The 13,089-nt window shown below is 37.2% G+C and overlaps 2 long non-coding RNA genes and 1 pseudogene across 5 annotated transcripts in view; 1 reads left to right on the forward strand and 2 right to left on the reverse strand.

Annotated features, from left to right (window-relative positions):
* Positions 1–13,089, forward strand: part of LOC114235340 (uncharacterized) — a 118,704-nt gene that overhangs the window by 20,798 nt on the left and 84,817 nt on the right. The window lies entirely within an intron of this gene.
* The window catches only part of LOC129149937 (uncharacterized), a 31,837-nt gene that overhangs the window by 15,286 nt on the left and 3,462 nt on the right, over positions 1–13,089 (reverse strand). For all 3 annotated transcript variants that reach the window (XR_008556722.1, XR_008556720.1, XR_008556721.1), the window contains exon 2: positions 12,961–13,017. This is a non-coding gene — a long non-coding RNA (uncharacterized LOC129149937). The remainder of the gene's footprint in view (positions 1–12,960; positions 13,018–13,089) is intronic.
* Positions 3,192–3,579, reverse strand: LOC103295657 (ATP synthase F(0) complex subunit C2, mitochondrial-like; annotated as a pseudogene).

A 13,089-nucleotide genomic window follows, 5' to 3' on the forward strand; every position in this document is an offset into this window, starting at 1 on the left:
GACTGTGCTTACAATGTCTGGCCTCCCTTTGCTGCTTTCCTATTATTAATATTAACTAGCGAGTTATGATAGTAACAACATCACATTCTACATTAGCTTTGCTACTTCTCCACCCACTGAGTAATCAAAGAAGTGACACACTGCTTTAAAATTACTCTAAAAAATATCCTGACTGAGTGAAAAATATTTTCAACTTAATAGTTTTTGTTTAGAAGAGTAGAATCTTTGTAGTCATAACTATAATTTTAGTGAAGGGATCTTTGAGGTCATATAATCCAACTCTCATTTACAGATAAGGACAAGTGAAACCCAGATCGTTTTTATTACTCATACCAGTAAGTCTGGGGGTGGGGGCGGGGGTGCAGGGGGTAGCCCCAACACACTCTTTTGGTCTAATGCATGCCAGAGTATCACAGTTTATAAGAACAGCATGTAGCTAACACAGTTGAACAAATCTAAGAAAGATGTCTGATTTGATTCTGATTTTCCCCTTACCATTTTTATTATATGATCCATTCCACTCCACCTTAATCTGTTACCACCAACACAAAAGGGAAGTGCCTTTACACAAATTGATGTTCATATGCAATAAAACCCAAGAGGGAAGTGGGTGCTAGTTTAACGAAGCTACATCATTGCACAACTCCTTGGGGGTGGGGGAGCATTTATGTCTATCCATGTGTATACAAACCTGTAGACTCTATTTTATTTATTATTTTTTTAGAGAGTAAGGGAGGGAGAGAGAAAAACATCAATGTGATCAAGAAAAATCAATCGGTTGCCTCACACAAGTGCCCCAACCAGGGATCAAACCTGCCACCTTTTGGTGTACAGGATGATATTCCAACCAACGCAGCCACACCAGCCAGGGCCATACTTAGCCTCTTATGTGTGCTTCAGAAAATGCCATTTATATACATTACGATGTAAATGGTATACCCTGTAGTTGTGCATCTTAGGGACACTGCAAATAGGTGTTGTGTGTGTCATATTAATCAGGGTAGGCTAATTGCCATAATAATCAGTCCCCAAGTGTACAATCAATGACTCAAATTTATTTCTTGCTGAAATAAACAAGTAGTTCAATACTTAGTTTCCAAGGTCTTTCAGTACCTGGGCTTTCAATACCAAATTCCAAGGTATCCCTGTGGTTTTTTCTCTATTTCAGTCTGTTGAAGAGGAATTTTTTAGGCAGGGTGATTGAAAGTAGTGCATATAACTCCCATTCTCATTCTATTGCCCAAAATTTAGTCACATGCCCACACCTAACTGTAAGAGAGGCCAAAAAATGAGAACATGGATTTTGATGTCTAGCTAGCAGTCATTGCTCATGTATGTTCTCTCTCTCTCTCTCCTCTCTCTCTCTCTCTCTCTCTCTCACAACACACACACACACACACACACACACACACATTTTGAAGTCACAAAAAATAAACTCAATTATGCTTCAGACAGAACAAGTTAATAGTGAAGTAAAGGGACTTTTATTTAAGAACTAGAGGCCCAGTGCAAAAAATTCGTACATGGGGGGGCGTGTCCCTCAGCCCAGCCTGCACCCTCTCCAATCTGAGACCCCTCAAGGGATGTCCAACTGCCCGTTTAGGCCCGATACCGGTAGGATCGGGCCTAAACGGGCAGTCAGACATCCCTCTCACAATCCAGGACTGCTGGCTCCCAACCGCTCGCCTGCCTGCCTTCCTGATTGCCCCTAACTGCTTCTGCCTGCCAGCCTGATCACCCCCTAACCACTCCCCTGCCAGCCTGGTTGATGCTTAACTGCTCCCCTGCCAGCCTGTTTGCCCCCAACTTCCCTCCTCTGCCAGCCTGGTCACCCCTAACTGCCCTCTCCTGCAGGGTTGATCACCTCCAACTGCCCTCTCCTGCTGGCCATCTTGTAGTGGCCATCTTGTGTCCACATGGGGGCAGCTATATTGTGTGTTGCAGTGATGATCAATCTGCATATTACTCTTTTATTAGATAGGATAGAGGCCTGGTGCACGGGTGGGGGCCAGCTGGTTTTCCTGATCAGGGTGGGGTTCCCTTGGGGTGTGGGGCGACCTTGGGGTGTGAGGGGCCTGTAGTGGTTTGCAGGCCGGCCACGCCCCCTGGCAACCTAAGCGGAGGCCCTGGTATCTGGAATTTATTTTCCTTCTACAACTGAAACTTTGTAGCCTTAAGCAGGTGAGCCCGGCCAGGGTGTGCGGAAAGCTTTGCTTCCCCTGTTGCTGCTGGCAACCCTGGCCTACTCTCTCAAGCTCCATTCTGCCGCCATTTGTTTGAATTTGTTTACCTTCTATAATTGAAACTTTGTAGCTTGAGTGGAGGCTTAGGCCTGCAACGGCTATGGAAAGCTTGGCTTGCTCTGTTACCTGGGAAACCTTGCTCTCTGTGGCTGTAGCCATCTTGGATAGGGTTAATTTGCATACTTGCCCTGATTTGCTGGTGGGCATGGCTTGGCTGGTGGGCGTGGCTTATGTGGCAGAGTGATGGTTAATTTGCATATTACCATTTTATTAGAGAGGATTAGATAGGATTGTATTCACCTCTACCCTTTCCCTCCTTCAGGCAGAATTGTTCACGAATATATAACAATAGTCAACTGAAACCTCAAAATGAGGAAAAAAGCAAATTTTTGCAAACATAACATTTATACATATAAAAATATATACTTTAACATATATATGAGGTGGTTTGGCTTGGTTTTCGTATTCCATTAACTAGTCAGATTCAGAACTAAGACTCATGTCTGGTTGCTTGTTTTAAAAGCCATCAAGCTCCATTTTAACTACACAATTGTAAATGATGTTTGAGAAACATTCGACTCTGTATACAACAAAGATAAGAATTCCAGAAATGAAGGCAGCAGTCATTTTAGTGTTTTTTTCCTTTGGGTAAGTTATCATTTACTTAAACTGTTCTCAATTATTCTGTTTTTAATAGAAGCACTGCATGGTTGCACTTCTGAAGTCATAAACAGGAAGTGTAATATATAAATGTCAGTAAAACTAAAATTCTACGGTTTGATGTTTTCTATCCTTCATATTTTCTCCCCCCCCCCCTTATTAATACTTTATTTATTTGTCTTCCCTCTGTCAAACCCTGAGCCAGCCATTTTCCCCAGACTGCCTGGGAAGGTATAAAGGAACATACAGGGCAGAAAAGACATGGGAGAAGGAACTATGGGAGGTGGAGACAGCTCCTTCACGTGGTGAAGCAAATGAGAAAGGCCACCATCAGGCAAAAGAGCCCCATGACCTCTGAGAGGGCAAAGCCCAGAAGGGCATAGGAGAAGAGCCTGTTGCTCCTAGCATAACCAATGATGAGGCTCCCAAACATAGTCCCAATCCCAGCCCCAGTGAACTTGGCTCTGGTGTCAATGTCCCTTGAAATGGTGCTGGTTTGGAAGCTGTGGCTAGAAATAAGTCAGGGGAGCTGCTGAGGTTCTATCAGTGTCTCAGGTCGTTTCAGCACCACTGCAGACAGTGATCAGCTCAGCAGCACAGAGGTGCTCCTGACCAAGGAGGGGGTGGAGACAAACTTGATCCAGGGGTACATTTTTAGGGGATGATGGGATGTGGCAGGAGAGGTGCTCCCAATCCAGAGAGCCCTTTATATTTTCATGTTGTCTAATTTTGTATGTACTTAGAGACTACATGAAGGCAAGTAGTAATATTATCTGATAGATTTTCTTTGACAACCAGACACTGGGGTGTAAGGGAAATATGTGGGATAATCTAAATGTTGTACACTTTCATGGAGGAGGGAATAGAAATGACTTAGGAACTGCTGTTTATTTGGCATCATTAGAAATTGCTTTAATGTATAGATTACCCAACTTTATTGTTGCCAGAAGACAGTGCAGATGGACAGAGGACAGAGACTGAATGACTAAATTTAGCTAGTTGAAAATCTTACACTTTGTACAGTCTTATTATGACACCTCAGCCATGCCTTGACTATGTTCTACTACATTAATTCCTTTGTGAGGCAACTAAGGAATAGCTTAAGTATTGTAGAAATCCAGGATATTATCTCTTGTTGTCTTTGAATAAATTATGTTTTTAATAGTTAATAATATTTTCTATCTAACACTAGTTCAGTGTCTCTGTTAAACAAACATTTCTATGGAGACCATGAGAAAAGATTCAAATTGACCAGTCCAGAGCTTTTATATTATATTAAATATTTCTGGAGAAATGTTACCAACATACAGATGTTTCTGTAACTTTAAAATGTTTTTCTTTAAGAAACTGTTTCTTTTCTTAAATTTTTCTTAAACTAAACACTGAAGAAACAATTTTACTCAAAGTTGCAATATATGAGCCCTGCCCAGTGTGGCTCAGTTGATGGCTCGGTTGATTGGGCATTGTCCCTTACACGGAAAGGTCACAGGTTCAATTCCCGGTCAGGCAACTGGCACACAGCAAATGATGTATTTGTTTATACTATAATTCTTATTAAAGCATCTATCCAGTACTTGCCCCTTAGTATGTTTCCAATAAATGCTAATTCCCTTTTATATTACAATTGAAATTATTTTCCTTTTCTCTAGATACATTTAAAAATATATTTATTAAGCTTTATTAAGGCACTAGAGGCCCAGTGCATGAAATTCGTGCACTCAGGGGGTTCCTTCAGCCTGGCCTGCACCCTCTCGCAGTCCGGAAGCCCTCAGGGGATGTCCAACACTCGGCTTAGACCCGCTCCCCGCGGGAAGCGGGCCTAAGCCAGCAGTCAGACATCCTCAGTGCTGCTGCGGAGGTGGGGGAGGCTCCCGCCACTGCCGCTGTGCTCGCCAGCAGTGAGCCCAGCTCAGGGCTTCTGGCTGAGCGGCGCTTCCGCTGTGGGAGAGCACTGACCACCAGGGGGCAGCTCCTGTGTTGAGCACCTGCCGCCTGGTGGTCAGTGCACATCATAGTGACCAGTCATTCTGCTGTTCAGTCAATTTGCATATTAGGCTTTTATTATATAGGATAATTGACATTCAATAAGCCATACATGTTTAAGGTATACAACTGATAACTTTTAACATGTGTATTTAAAGTGTACAATTGATGTTTTAACATGTATACACCCATGAAACCATCACCAGAATAAGACAGTGAACATATCCAACATCCCTAAGGGTTTTCCCTGCCTCTTTGTAATCCCTCCCTCCTTAACACTTTTCTCCTCAGGCAACCCTGGTCTTTTGTTCCTATAGATTAGTTTGTATTTTCTAGAATTTTATATATGTATAATCATATGTATGTTCTCAACTCTTTGTCTCTTCACTCAGAATGTTATTTTGAGATTCATCCATGTTGTTGCATGTAACAGTTCATTCCCCTTTATTACTGAGTAGTATGCCATTGTATGACTAACTCACAATCTGTTCACCAGTTGACGGATATTTGAGTTGCCTCTAATTTGAGACTGTTAAAAATAAAGTTGCTATGAACATTCATGTACAGATCTATGTAGGAACACATGCTTTCCTTTCTTGGGAAAATACCTAGACTGAAATGGCTAGATCATACCTTGGGGTATGTTTTAACTTTTTTAAGAAATTGACAAACTGTTTTCCAGACTGATTTTATAATTTATATTCCTATTAGAAGTGTATCAGAGTTCCAATTCCTCCACATCCTCAACATCACTTTTAATTTTAGCTGTTCTAATAAATATTTATACCTTTTTTATGTATACAGATAGCTGGTTGTTGCATCATGGTTTTACTTAGTGTTTCCATAAAGACTAATGAGATTAATAAAGTTGAATGCCTTTTCATATGTTTGTTTATTATCCAGGTATCTTCTTGGTGAAGTGACTATTCAAGTCTCTTGTCCATTTTTTAATTGAGACTTTTGTTTTTTCATTGTTCAGTTTTGAGAGTTTATTTTCTTGATACAAATCTTTTATTATATGCTTTGCAAATATTTCTCCCAGTCTGTAGTTTGTTCTTTCTTTTAGCAATTTCTTTTAAAGAACAGAAGTTTGTAAAATTTGATTAAGTCCAACTTATCAATTTGTTCATTTATAAATTGTACTTTTGGTATCTCATCTAAGAAATCTGTCTAACTCAGAATCACAAAAATTTTCTTGTTTTCTTCTATTATAGTAACTTTAGGTTTTATATTTAGATCTGTGACCACTTTTGAATTAATTTTTTATATGGTATGACATATGAATCAAAGTTCATATTTTTGGTATATGGATATTCAATTCTTCCAGCATCATGTTTGAAAAAAATAAATTCTTTCTTCATTGAATTACCTTTGCACTTTGTCAAAAATCTTGTCCTTACATATATGGGTCTTTCTGGACTCTGTATTTTGCTGCATTTATCTATTTGTCTGTTTCATACCAATGGATTCTATTTTGATTACTGTAGATTTATAATAAGTCTTGGAATCAGGTAGTGTCAGCCCTCCAACTTTGGTCTTTTTGTCAAAATTAGTTGTTTCAGCTATTCTAGATTTTTGCATTTCTATATGAATTTTAGAATGAGCTTGTCACTTTTTTTAAAGCCTATTGGGATTTTAATTTGGATCGTGTTGAATCTATAGATCAATTTGGGGAGAACTGACATCTTAACAATATGAATCCATGAGTCAGATATATCTTTCCAATTACCATATTTAAGTCATTTTAATTTCTCTCAGCAATACTTACAGTTTTCAGTGAACAGCTCTTTCATGCCTTTTCCCAGATTTATCCCTATTTCTTTTTAAAAAAATCTTTATTGTTGCAAGCATTACAGATGTCTCCCTTTTTCCCCCATTGACCTTCTTCACCCCACATCCACCTCCTCCAGGCCTTTACCGCACTATTATCTGTGTATCTCCCCCTCCCCAAATTTACCCATATTTCATGAATAATCATCAAAGTCATTGCTCCTCAAACTTTTTCACAAAAGTGTAGTTAATAGCAGAGAAGAATGAATAATTGCCTAGAAGATTGGTCCCAAGCTATAATTTTCTTTAGTTTCATGTTTTGTCTTAAATTTAATATAAATGTTGTATGATATACGATAATAATCCTATGTATAGTATAAATATACTGCTTATAAATCTCTTAAAAAAATCTCTGAGTAAAGTTGGTATCTGAGAAGATGCCTCATGTTTATTCAGTCACGTTTAACACCCTGGCATAAAACAAGTTCTCCTTTTCCCCAAGCCGGACATTTACAGGCAAGGTTCTAGACTATTTCCTGGTTGTATAATATTCTCCTTTTCATTTTTCTCTTGTACAGTTTAGCCTCAGCTATTTATAGTATGGCAGGGAGTAGATTAATTGATGCTTGCCCACTTTGAACCTGGGAGTGTCACAGGGACTGAAAATTCAATATCATCTCCAACAGACTGCATTGCTTCTGAAGGCCCCTTAACAATATATTACTTTCCTTTCTCCTTCAATTTTGATAAAGGGCCAAGAATAGATCTATTTGTATTATTTATAGTATTTTTTATTATTTAAAATGATTCCCCCAAAACAAACATTTTAATGGTTAGGATAAAAAGTTAACCAACCCTTGGTATATATTTCAGACTAAATATAGTATATGACTTACCATTTTGGGTCTCACTTTTGAGAGAGGCCCTATTATTCTGAAGAATAACCAGAAGAAGGGAGCCAAGATAGTAAAGGGTTTAAAATCATAAAGCCATCAAAGAAACAAAAAGGATTTTGGGGGAGTAGAGGTTCAGTTATCTTCTGGTTGAAGATAAGGGTTATCACAGATAGGTGGAAATGAATTTGTTCTCAGTAACTAAAGGGGCACTCTGACAATGGTGGCAATTACAGAATCATGCTTTTGCTGTTAAGATTCTATGACTCCACATCCTCGCCAGCACTTGTCCGTTTGTTAATTTGTTGATGATAGCCATTCTGACAGGTGTGAGATGGTACCTCATTGTCGTTTTGATTTGCATCTCTCAAATGATTAGTGACTTTGAGCATGTTTTCATATGTCTCGTGGCCTTCCTTATGTCTTCTTTCAAAAAGTATCTATTTAGGTCTGTTGCCCATTTTTCAATTGGGTTGTTTATCTTCCTTTTGTTAAGTTGTATGAGTTCCCTGTAAATGTTGGAGATTAAACCCTTATTGGAGATAACATCAGCAAATATGTTCTCCCATGCAGTGGGCTTTCTCGTGCACTGCTGCTGGGAATGCAGACTGGTGCAGCCACTGTGGAAAACAGTATGGAGTTTCCTCAAAAAACTAAAAATGGAACTCCCATTTGACCCAGTGATCCCACTTCTAGGATATATCCCAAGAAACTAGAAACACCAATCAGAAAGGATATATGCACCCCTATGTTCATAGCAGCACAATTTACAATAGCTAAGATTTGGAAACAGCCTAAGTGCCCATCAGCAGATGAGTGGATTAAAAAACTTTGTTACATCTACACAATGGAATACTATGCTGTTGTAAAAAGGAGGGAACTCCTACCATTTGTAACAGCATGGATGGACCTGTAGAGCATTATGCTAAGCGAAATAAGATAAATATCACATGATCTCACTCATTTGTGGATTATAATGAATAACATAAACTGATGAACAAAAACAGATCCAGAGACAGAGAAACATTGATCAGATGCTCAAACCTCAGAGGGAAGGTAGGGGAGGGTGAGGGTAAGGGGGAGTGATCAACCAAAGGACTTGTATGCATGCATATAAGCACAACCAATGGACACAGACAACAGGGGGGTAAGGGCATGAGTGGGAGGTGGAGGTTGGAGGGGCAATGGGGGAATAAGGACACATATGTAATACTTTAATCAATAAATAAAGAAAAAAAGATAAACAACAATAAGAAATAATAAAATAGAATAATACTAATAACATACTGTAATAAAAGTTATGTGGAGCCGAAACCGGTTTGGCTCAGTGGATAGAGCGTCGGTCTGCGGACTGAGAGGTCCCAGGTTCGATTCCGGTCAAGGGCATGTACATGGGTTACGGGCACAGCCCCGGTAGGGGGTGTGCAGGAGGCAGCTGGTCGATGTTTCTCTCTCATCAATGTTTCTAGCTCTCTATCCCTCTCCCTTCCTCTCTGTAAAAAATCAATAAAATATATATATATTTTTAAAAAGTTATGTGGGGAAAAAAAGATTCTATGACTCCAAACCTGAATAGGTTAAATTTTCTTTATTAAGCTCTTAAGAAAATTACATTATTTTAAAAACATTTCAAAACATTGTTTTTAATATTTAATCTAAGGCCAGCATTATCACACTAATTTTTTAGAAAGTAGATAACTGCAACAAATGGGTTTATCCATTTCCAAGTATCCTTATTGGTAAAAAGAGGGGAAAGTTCAAACTTCTTCAATAAATATTAACCATTATTAATTGTAAAGGAATTTTAGATCAATAGCTGGTTGAGTCTTTCTCACATCTTAATACTCTGACACTGACTCTTACTCTTCTCTCTTCCACATTTAGAAGAACTTTATAATTACAATGGGTATACTCAGATAATCTGGGATAATCTGTTTTTAGGCCATCTGAGTAGAAACCTTAATTCAATTTGCAACCCTGCCATGTAACATAACATATTCATTGATTCTGGGGCATGGACATCTTTGGGTGGACCATTATTCTGCATATATATATTCATACAGTTTTCCTGTTTTTCTTCAGGATCTTGCATCAGGCATCATCCATTTCTGAAATTATGCAAACCCGTGTACATGAATCTAGAGAAAGGATTTATAGCTTTCAACAAATTCTCAGTTTCAGAATCACTGGACTAGATTGTAGAACACCAGTGTTCCTTGGAAGCATAGTTTGGTGGTGTCAACAATTCCAAATTTTAGGTTGGCCTTTTAACATGTATATTTTTAACTTTGATTAGAAAACATTAATATGGGTTAAAAGTTTTTGCTTAAGTATATTTTTGTCTGTGTGTTTTATATATATTATTTACTTATTTATTTATTTATTTGTTTATTTATTTATTTATTTATTTATTTATTTATTTATTTATTTCAGAGAGGAAGGGAGAGGGAGAGGGAGAGATAGAAATATCAATGATGAGAATCACTGATAGGCTGCCTCCTGCACACCCCTTAATGGGGATTGAGCCTGAAACCTGGGCATGTACCCTGACCAGGAATCAGACCCTGACCTCCTGGTTCATAGGTCTATGCTCAACCACTGAACCACACCAGCCGGGCATTCTCTTCTTTATATTTATATTTTGCACTTCATAACATTTTCCATGTTGATATGCATCATTTTGTGATGATGCTAATAGCAAATGCAGTACATATTCCATAACTTAATTAATAATTTTCCTATTATTAGACATTTCATTCTCCTATCCCCTTTTTTTATTATTATATTTAATGCTTGAATGAGGCTCCTGTATAGATTTTCCCCCATATTTCGGATTTATTTCACCTAGACTAGATTCCTGAAATTAGAGTTTCTGAAAGGAAAAATATGAATATTTTTATAACCCTTTTTTATATATCACTAAATTACTTTCCAAAAGGTCTGTTTTAATTTACATTGCCACTAGCCTTTCTTTACTTTACTGATACCACAAATGTGAGGAGGGTGTTTTGTTTTGTTTTTCATGTTAAGTGTATATTCTAATTTGTTCTCCAGTACCCTTGTTAAAGTAAATTTCTAAAATATAAATCTGATCATATTATTCATTGGTCTAAGAATTTCCAATTGCATCAATATAAAGGTGACATGCAAGGCCCTTCATGGTTTAACCTCTATCCACTTATCAGACTTAACTTTCTCACCTCCTCCAAAGGCACCGAGGCAACAAATCACATTAACTACCTGAATTTTCTTGAACCTCCTGTTTTTTCATACTACAGTGGTTCTGCTTTAAATTGCTTCTATGGCCTATTTCTACTCTTTTTTACAGTGGGGTAACTCCAATCCTTTAAGGCTCCACTAAGGTATCCTTCAAGACAGCTCTATCAAGCTGTACTTCAAGACACAGCTCAATTGTAACCTCCTCCTGTAAAGGTTTTCTGAGCCACGTACTCCTAACCTGGATTATAAGCTCTTCCTCTATATTTATCAAACTACAATTTAAAAAAAATTTATGGTTCTTCCATTAGACTTTCAGCTCCTTGCTAACAGAGACTAGATTCTTTTTATCTTTATTTATCCAATTCTGATATGGTAAATGCTTGGTTAATTCTGTGTGCTAGTACATATCAAACCCATCAAAACATACCTACATTTTGAGAACTGCTCTTCCCACATCTGGGAAATCTTCCAATAAACAAGCAAATAAATAAGAAAGTCAATTAGGAAAAGTATATGCATAAAAACGTTCAGTTCAGAATTTTTAACAAAAGCAAAATATTGGAAACAACTTAAATGCCAGAAATAAATGAATGGCAGAATTGGCTAAATGATATGAAATATGTAGCCCAGCCATTTGGAATGAAGGTTGTAAAAATGATATAGTAACTCAGATGGTTATGACATGTTAAGTTGAAAAAGACAAAATAATTTCGCACTAAAACCCTATAAAAATAGATGTACAGACATTAACAAAGGGAAAATGACCAATGTGAGTTGTTTGCGTGGACTATGATTTCATTGCCTTTATTCAGAACTTCATGAAATTGCTATGACATTTCAATTATAATAAAAATAATTTAAAATTAAACCCATGCCATTAACATATATGTATATATTGGTGTATTCATATATATATATATCCTAGCTCTGCCTCTGAAAGGTCCAAGAAGCAGAGATACCTCAGTAGCAATGAGCATACATAGCCTTGGTCTCTAATACAGTTCTCCACTAAGAGGGCTCCTTAGAGAAAAGGTTAATTCCAGGGTGGGGCAGGGTAAGGATAAGATAAACATGGAACATCTTATTATACCACAAAGTTAGGAAGTGTTAAAAAAAAAAAATGATGTAGGCATGTCATGAAGACACAGGAGCCAGACAAGATCCTCCCCCTAGCTAAATCTGGGACAATTTGAACAGCGAAATGATTAAATATTAGACTTAAATATTTAGAGGTGAAAGGTCATGATGTATGTAATTTACCTTCAAGTATTCAGAAAAAAAATTACAAAATGTACACATATAAATATAGATAGAATATACACAGTTAAAAGGTAATTTTGATGAAGAGCTGTATATATCTTCAAATGTCTCCCCAGAAATTGCTTATTAATTGCCAGGAAGAAAAAAAAAAAACAACACCTAATTATACAGTGGAAAACTCAAGCCACATATGGATCATGTAATCAAAATTAACATCATCAGTGAGGGTCAGATGGATATCATGTGCTTCCAGAAGTGATACCCTGAGGAGGACACATATTATCTGCATAGTAATCCAGTTGAACTGCATAACTTCAATCTGATCATATGGAAACATCAGACAAAAACAAAATAAGAAATGTTCTATTAAAAATGAGGGTGGGGGGAAATGGGGGTGGGGAGACAAGCTGTATTCTTCAAAGATGTCAAGGTAAAGATTTTTTTCTTAAGGCTATGAAAATGTTCCATAATAAAGGATGTTAAAGAGTCAGGACAACTAAATGCAGTACCTAACCCTAGACTGAATCTGTCCTGGAGGGGGAAATGCTATAAGAATCAACCTACAAAATTGGAATATCATGGTAGATTAAAATATTACTTCAATGTAAATTTATGAAGTTTATAAGAAATACACTCTCAAGCATTTAGGAGTGAAGGACCATGATGTATATATATAACTTAATCTCAAATGGTTCAGAAAAAAAAATTGTATATGAACACACATAATTGTGAAAAAAGAAACATTGTGCATAAGAGGAAGCAATTTCCTCCCAAATTTTTGTAAATTTAAAGTTATTTCCAAATAAAAGGGTTTGTTGTTGTTTTTTAATTAAATCCCCCTCAGAGAAATAAGACCAACAGGAAAATAAAAGATACCCATCTAAATAAGTTTTTTTTAAATATTCAATAGTGTATATAAGTTTTCAAGTTACCGTTCAAACTGCTTTCTTCTTTAACGGTCTTCATTCTTTCTTAAAATATGAACATACCTGTAAATTTCACAATTTTATCTAAATAAGTTAATATGTTGAAGCCAATATACCATCATCCACCCTACATCT

The sequence above is a fragment of the Eptesicus fuscus genome, chromosome 8 (genome assembly GCF_027574615.1).
Source record: "Eptesicus fuscus isolate TK198812 chromosome 8, DD_ASM_mEF_20220401, whole genome shotgun sequence".
Lineage (NCBI taxonomy): Eukaryota > Metazoa > Chordata > Mammalia > Chiroptera > Vespertilionidae > Eptesicus > Eptesicus fuscus.